Raw genomic sequence first — 8,765 nt, 5'->3', positions numbered from 1 at the left:
TTACCAGTCAATCTCACAAATATTTGTGAATCCCTGGGCAGTCAAAGACTGACTTCATCCTTAACAAATTTAATTTCCCTGTGGCTTTACATTTTTAAAATAAAAATCTGCTATAGATGGATCTCTTCCTCAAATCAGTGTTGTACTGGCTGTAAGACTTCAACCACTTCCAAGTGCAGAAGAATGGAAGCCCCGAGATGTTTTGAAATGGATGTCAGCCCCTCTCTGCGAGCAGTAAATGTTTCCACCACGAGGTGTCTCAGAGGTTAAAGCGCTGGAAGAAGAAATTTGGGACTGAGTCCTACTGCACACAAACAACTGGCACTGCCTCCCTGTCACACCTGGTTATGGCTGTTCAGGAAACAACAAAAAATACTGAGTGTAAAAGGGCTGTTTTCGCCTTTGTTGTGTCCTAAGTATAAGCGAACTGTACTTTAGGGAGCTATTAATTTTTAGCTCCCTTTGAAAGAAATAAAGAATGCAATTCTTCCAGTCCTGCAAAAATCTGTACAACTTAACCAAAGTATACAAAGTAGCTTTCAATTTCGATGTTATCTAGTGGAGCCAGGACATGATTCCATGTTTTGTAACTGCAATATGAGTATTTATCCTGGGCTTGAAATCAAAGAAACATCCATGTTGCTATGAGGACTTGAAATAAAAATTACCTCTGGTAACAATCACCTATTCTGAAAATATTCACACTAGGCAGCTGCTGTTCTCATACAAAAACAAACACCGAGGAAGAAAGCTTGAGATGTTCTCCCCAGTATGTTCCACTGTAAATAAACGTTGTGTCCGAGGCAGGAAACTCTGTGACAACTGCAATAACATCGGAAGCAGCTCTGTAGTATTTCTCCATACCTCATACTGATCTGGTTATCGGGATGGTTAGTGCATAGAGACACTAGTTTAGTTTAATAAGGCCTGCTGGGAGAAGCAAAAAAAAAGGAGGGAGAACTCAAGACCCTTCCCTCTCCCCAAAAATTAGTTTCTACTTAAAAGATAACACTGGTGTTACTACTTCTGAAGATTTTTCATACTGTACAACTGACCTACAAAAGTGAATTAAGCCATAGTAAAATGCAGTCCATGACTGAAGAGAGAAAAAGACCTGTAGAAGGCCTTAGAGGAATATTTGAAAGAAGGAATCCGGCTGACGCTGAGTGAAGTTATGAATGTCTCAGCTGCCATGGAGCGCAGGGTAATCTTCAGGTAAGAAAGGCATGGATCTCAGCAGGTGGTTGATTTAGATAATTTTTCCCTAAACCATTTCCTCCTCCTATAAACATAAACAAAAGACTGACAAGAAGAAATCTGCATTATCTCTATATTATTAATTGCAAATTGCAGGAGGAAAGAGCGGCATGTGTCCAACCTGCTAATTAAGAATAATTACCCCATGAGGTTCTGTAAGTGTCCCATGTACAAACAGTAAAATTGCACAAATCACAGTAATGTGTACCACTGCTAAAGAAGCAATTAAACGTTGTGAGGAGATGCAGTGTCGGCATTCCCTGGGTATTTTTGACCTAGAGGGAAACAGTTAAATGGCCGTTTGCACAAATTCAAGTATGTAACAGAACTAGAGATGCTCGGGAATTTTAAAAATCAGGAAGCAAAAGGAGGAGTGGACAGGGAGATCAGAGCAGTGAGGCACCCCGAAGGTGCAGTCTAGTGTCCTTACCCTGCTGCAGGCTCTTCTAGTCCAGTCTGCGGTGCGCTGGGATAAACCTCTCTGCAAGAGGTTTCATTATTCTAGGGCTCACCACAGTTTCAGGAATAACAGCGTCACCTTTTATAGAATAAAGAAGGAAGTAAAATGCCTACAGCAATATCTGGTACATAAAGCCAAGAGGCAGGGTGAAAGGAGTGGCTAATAGCTGCTCCCTCAGCAACTTCCCTGTGGCACTTGGTGAGGAGAGTTCTCTCCCTTCTGCACCGTTTTCACGCCCTCCTCGAATACAGATTAAATCTGCTCTCCGAGAGGTTTTTCCTGTATAGCATGACAAATATGCCTGCAGGCCATTTTTTAAGCCAGATGAGTGAAAGCAATGCTGGGCCAGATATGAGATTACAGTGAGAGTCAAGCAAATGCAGAGATTGAAGGAAGGGAAGGAGGGGTTGATTGCGCAGTAACACCATTGATTTCCGTGGATGTAATCTTGATTCCTAATACCACAAAAGAGATCCAAATCAGACTCAAGAGTCTCAAAAAAGGTAATACTGGATCTGCAGAGAAGTCTGCTATCTGAACACTACTGACACCACAAGTTCAGAGTTCTGATGGAGACTGTTCCCTCAACCTGAGAAGGTTAAAGTTCAGGATTTTCCATTTCTAGTTTCTCTGAACTGAATTAAGTGACTGAAATGTCTTAAGTAGGAGTAGTTTTGAGTCCTCTGTCAAAATCCAAACTAGCATCAAAGTCACGTAAAGAGAGAAACAAGCTCTTCTGTGAAAGAAACGTTCAACAGACCAGTAAGGAAGCTCAACAGGAAACTTCCCCGGTCTGTCCCCTATTTTTCCCTCTCCCTCTTCTCCCTACCCTTTCCATGATGGGCAAGGAAAGTCACAGAGGGAATCTCAAGCCTGTTTACAATCACTTTGCACTGCTTAGCAGATCCAAGAACACTGCTTTAGTCCTCAGTGTTTTTTCTGACAGTGCTTTGTGTTCTAGTGTTTATGAGGGAGGGCTTGGTTGGTGAGACTGGATGGGTAAGAGAAGCACTGGGCCTGGAAAAGGAACTGGTGGAATCGATGAAACCAAGAAGGAAACGTTATACACTGCTATTATAACCCGAAAAGCGTCATCCTTCATACTCAGGCAGTTCCCACTGCCACTGTATCTGACCATCTCATTAACATGTTCAACTTCACACCTGTATTGGGTCTGGCTGAACTGGAATCGGTTTTCCCCTATAGCAGCCCTCACGGTGCTGTGGTTTATGCTGGGAGCTGCAGGGTGTTGATAGCACCCTGGTGTTGTGGCTGCTGCTGAGCAGTGCTTACACAGCACCAAGGCTCTTTCTGATATTTTCCCCAGTGGGACGGGGTGGGCAAGATCTTGGGAGGGGACACAGCCAGGACAGCTGACCCAAACCGACCAAAGGGATATTCCATACCATATGACGTCTGCTCAGTATAAAGCTGGGAGAAAGGAGGAAGGGGGTGGGGTCACCCTTGGTCCTCCGAGGCAACTACTACGCGTATTGGAGCCCTGCTTCCTGAGAAGGCCCGACATCGCCTCTTCATGGGAAGTAGAGAATAAATCTGTTTGCTTTTGCTTCCGCGCGCGGACTTTTGCTTTGCTTTGCTTATATTAAAACTGCTTTTGTTTCACCCACAAGGGTTAGTTTATCTTCTTTCCCCTCTTTACCCTGTTGAGAAAACAAAGGGAAGGGGGGGGGGGAAGTGATAGAGCGACTTGGTGGATACCTGGCATTTAGCCAGAGTCAAACCATCACAGTCTATTCTGGCGCCCAACGTGGGGCAAAACAACAGCAGTTTTATATTAAATGTGCTGTAGCTATAGTAGTTATTAAGCAACAAGCTCTTGTGCTGGTCACGGGCTTGTTTATTGCGCTGCTTATCTTTATTTTGTTAAGCTCGGGAACATGCTGCAAGGAATCGGGAACATCATGAGTGGTTTTATTTTGCAGGCTCCCGAGGTACTTAGTCATCCTTATGTTAGTTCATTGATACTCTTTATTAATGCTGTTCGCCTGTTGTGGGTTGTGTGGAGCTCGGTATGCTCTTGGTGTAAGAGAACGCAAATTTTGAGTGAATCGGTGCCAAAATGTGCTCTGAGGCGGCCTGTTCCTGGGTGGCAGGGAGAGTGGAAGGAGTTGGGCAGATTCCTAGGACGGTTATCACCTCCTGTAGCCTGGGATCTCACCCCTGAACAGGCAAGCAACCCCACAAAATTGACACATCACCTGATAGAGGGGTGCCTTGCCTATCCCAATGAGAATCAACAACTTCTAGCACTTTACTGGGGCCTGGCCTGTGCTTATCGAGCTGCAGTTCAGCACTCTCAAAGGGCTGTGGTTGACATGGGAACTCAAACAATAACAACAACAGAGATTGCCCCAGTAGTAAAAAAGAAACAATGGACAAGGAGAACAACAGGCCCATACCCTCGATTAATAAGGGAGGAGAAAGAGGAGGAAGAAGCTGGTCCTTCAGCAAAGGTATCAGAAGAGGGAATAACAGAACTGAAACAGGAGGCAGAAACTACCCGGTCCCTGACGTCATCAGAACTGCGAGATCTGCGGAAAGACTACTGCCGCCAGCCGGGTGAGCGGATCGCTGCCTGGCTGCTGCGATGCTGGGATAACGGGGCAGATGCTCAACAGCTGGAAGGTAAGGAAGCCCAACAGCTGGGTTCCCTTGCTAGAAATCGAGGAATTGAAAGGGGCATTGGAAAGGAGACAGCAATTTGCAGTCTGTGGAGACGGCTCCTTTCAAGTGTTAAAGCAAGGTATCCTTTTAAGGAAGATCTTATGGACCACACCCCAGGGAAGTGGGCTACTGCAGATGAAGGTGTCCAGTACCTGAGAGAATTAGCAGTGATGGAAGTCATCTATGGTGATCCAGATAATGATGAAGCCCCTAAAAATCCAGAGGATGTCCCATGCACACGGGCCATGTGGAGGAAGGTGATTAAAGGTGCGCCATCCTCGTATTCTGCCGGCTTGGCCGCAATGTACTACCCAGAAATGGATGCAGGAGAAGGACTAAGATGTACGCCAACTGTGGAGGCAGTCTCTTCCTGGCTTCAGAACTTTGAAGAGAGTCTTGGTACCTCCTCATCTCTACGGGCGAGTGCCCTGGATGTTAGGAGCTCCCCAAGAAATCATTTCTCTTCTGTCCCAGTCAGGGGGAAAGGAAAGCCAAGGCGCATGACACGTGGCGAACTCTGGTTCTTCCTGCGCGACCAGGGGGAGGACATGAGGAAGTGGGATGGTCAACCCACCTTTAAGTTGGAAGCACGTGTACATGAATTGCGAGGAAAGACCCCTGCCAACAAGAAGACATCTAAGAAGGTTGCTAATGTAGCTGGTGTAAAACCACAAGGAAGTAACCAGCGATCTCCCAGATACAGAAAGACTGAGATCACCTCCCTTGATCCTGAAGAAGGAACCTCTGGCCTGGCACGGCAAGAGTCAGACAGTGAGTACTCCGACCAAGAACAGGAATAGAGGGCCCCTGCCTCCAGCCAGGAGGAGGAAAGGGATGATCGGGTGTATTGGACAGTGTGGATTCGATGGCCTGGCACATCAAATCCACAGAAGTACCAGGCTTTAATTGACACCGGGGCACAATGTACACTAATGCCGTCAAGTTATAGAGGGGCAGAACCTATCTGGATCTCAGGAGTGACAGGGGGCTGTCAAGAACTATCAGTATTGGAGGCCGAGGTTAGCTTGACTGGGGACAAGTGGGAAAAACATCCCATTGTAACTGGCCCAGAAGCCCCTTGCATCTTGGGCATTGACTATCTCAAGAGGGGATACTTCAAAGACCCAAAAGGATACCGATGGGCTTTTGGTGTGGCCAGTGTGAATACAGAAAAGGTAAAACAGTTGTCTAATCTGCCCGGCCTCTCAGAAGATCCTTTTGTTGTGGGACTGTTGCAAGTTGAAGAACAACAGGTGCCAATTGCTATGAGGACCGTGCACCGACGGCAGTATCGTACAAACCGAGACTCTCTGGCTCCCATCCAAGAATTGATTCGTCAACTGGAGAACCAAGGTGTCATCAGTAAGACACATTCGCCTTTTAATAGCCCAATATGGCCAGTGCGAAAGTCTGACGGAGGGTGGAGGTTAACAGTAGACTATCGTGGCCTGAATGAAGTGACGCCACCACTGAGTGCTGCTGTACCAGATATGTTAGAGCTCCAGTATGAACTGGAGTCAAAGGCAGCCAAGTGGTACGCCACAATTGACATTGCCAATGCATTCTTTTCAATTCCTTTGGCAGAAGAGTGCAGGCCACAGTTTGCTTTCACGTGGAGGGGTGTCCAGTATACCTGGAATCGACTGCCCCAGGGGTGGAAGCACAGCCCCACTATTTGTCATGGACTAATTCAAACTGCACTGGAAAAGGGTGATGCCCCTGAACATCTACAATACATTGATGACATCATTGTGTGGGGCAATGAGGCAGAAGAAGTGTTCAAGAAAGGACAAAGAGTAATTGAGATTCTTCTGAGAGCTGGGTTTGCCATAAAGAAAAGCAAGGTCAAGGGACCAGCACGAGAAATTCAGTTCTTGGGAATAAAATGGCAAGATGGACGCCGTCATGTGCCATTGGATGTTGTCAACAAGATAGCAACTATGTCTCCACCGACCAACAAGAAGGAAACACAAGCTTTCCTAGGACTTGTGGGATTTTGGAGGATGCATATTCCAGGTTACAGTCAGCTTGTGAGCCCTCTCTATCAAGTGACCCGAAAGAAGAACAATTTTCAGTGGGGTCCTGAGCAGCAACAAGCCTTTGAGCACATCAAACAAGAGATAGCTCGAGCGGTAGCTCTTGGGCCTGTTCGGACAGGACCAGCTGTGCAAAATATACTTTACACATCAACTGGGGAGCACGGACTCACATGGAGCCTCTGGCAGAAGATACCAGGTGAAACTCGAGGTCGACCATTAGGATTTTGGAGCCGGGGATATCGAGGATCAGAAGCCCACTACACTCCGACTGAAAAGGAGATACTGGCAGCATATGAGGGGATTCGAGCTGCTTCAGAAGTTGTTGGTACAGAAGCACAGCTCCTCTTGGCACCACGGCTGCCTGTATTACATTGGATGTTCAAAGGAAACATCCCTTCCACACACCATGCAACCAGTGCTACCTGGAGTAAATGGGTCGCGTTAATCACTCAACGGGCTCGACTGGGGAAACCCAACCATCCAGGGATCCTGGAAGAGATCATGGACTGGCCAGAAGGTAGAGATTTTGGAGTGCGGCCTGAGGAGGTGGCTCGTGCCCAAGAGGCACCGCCATATAACGAGTTACCAGAAGATGAGAGGCGTTATGCTCTCTTTACTGATGGATCCTGTCGTGTGGTAGGAAGCCATCGGAAGTGGAAAGCTGCTGTGTGGAGTCCCACAAGACAAGTCGTTGAGGCCACTGAAGGAGAAGGAGAGTCAAGTCAGTTCGCAGAAGTAAAAGCGATCCAACTTGCCCTAAAGATTGCTGAACGGGAAAAGTGGCCAGTATTATATCTCTACACGGACTCCTGGATGGTGGCTAACGCCCTGTGGGGGTGGCTACAGGAGTGGAAGAAGACCAATTGGCAGCGCAGAGGTAAACCCATCTGGGCTGCTGCATTGTGGCAGGACATCGCTGCCCGAGTGGAAAACGTGGCTCTAAAGGTGCGTCATGTAGATGCTCATGTGCCCAAAAGGCGTGCCACTGAAGAACACCAAAACAATGAGCAAGCAGACAAAGCTGCCAAAATTGAAGTAGCTCGGCTGGACCTGGACTGGGAGCGTAAGGGTGAGCTGTTTGTAGCTCGATGGGCCCATGAAACATCAGGGCATCTTGGCAGAGATGCAACGTACAGATGGGCTCGTGATCGAGGGGTGGACCTGACCATGGAGGCCATCTCACAGGTCACTCACGAATGTGAAACATGTGCTGCAATCAAGCGAGCCACACGAGTAAAGTCTCCCTGGAACAGAGGGCGATGGCTGAGTTTTCAATACGGTGAGGCCTGGCAGATTGACTATATTGGACCACTGCCACGAACACGCCAAGGCAAGCGCTACATACTCACCATGGTAGAAGCAACTACGGGTTGGCTAGAAACATACCCTGTAAATCATGCCACTGCCCGAAATACCATCTTGGGTCTTGAAAGGCAAATTTTATGGCGACATGGTACTCCTGAAAGAATCGAGTCAGACAACGGGACCCATTTTCGAAATAATCTTATAAACTCCTGGGCAAAGAAACATGGCATTGAGTGGGTGTATCACATCCCTTATTACCCACAAGCGTCTGGAAAGATTGAAAGATATAATGGACTGTTGAAGACTATGTTGAGAGCATTGGACAATGGGGGATGGAAGCATTGGGATATAAATTTAGCAGAAGCCACTTGGCTAATTAATACCAGAGGATCTGTTAACCGTCCTGGGCCTGCCCAAACAAACCCCCTTCATACTGTGGGAGGAGATAAGGTCCCTGTAGTACACACAGGGAGGTGGCTGGGGAAGGCAGTGTGGATTGCTCCTCCCTTGGGAAAAGGCAAGCCCACTCGTGGGATTGTCTTTGCCCAGGGACCTGGATGTACTTGGTGGGTAATGCGGGAGGATGGGACTACTCAGTGTGTGCCTCAAGAACATTTAACCTTGGGGGGAAAGTAATCTGTGGGATGAGTTGTATGTTGCAGGAAGTGATGGAGGAAGTAGGAACGATGAAGAGTGAACCAGACACGTGCAATGACGACCCAAACCTAGCCGGTGCTGGAGTCCAACGGTCAAGCATACTTCTGTCCTGAGCATCTATCTTGACAGATGGAAGCCAAGACACTGAACATCTGAAGAAGTGAAGAAAGCTTATGGAATAGATAAATGAATATTATGTGGGACCTGGGCATTACGTAAATGGTATGGAATAAGGGGTGGAGACTGTATTGGGTCTGGCTGAACTGGAATCGGTTTTCCCCTATAGCAGCCCTCACGGTGCTGTGGTTTATGCTGGGAGCTGCAGGGTGTTGATAGCACCCTGGTGTTGTGGCTGCTGCTGA

Source organism: Athene noctua, chromosome 24, assembly GCF_965140245.1.
Source record: "Athene noctua chromosome 24, bAthNoc1.hap1.1, whole genome shotgun sequence".
Classification (NCBI taxonomy): domain Eukaryota; kingdom Metazoa; phylum Chordata; class Aves; order Strigiformes; family Strigidae; genus Athene; species Athene noctua.
Note: the sequence above shows the minus strand (reverse complement) of the source record.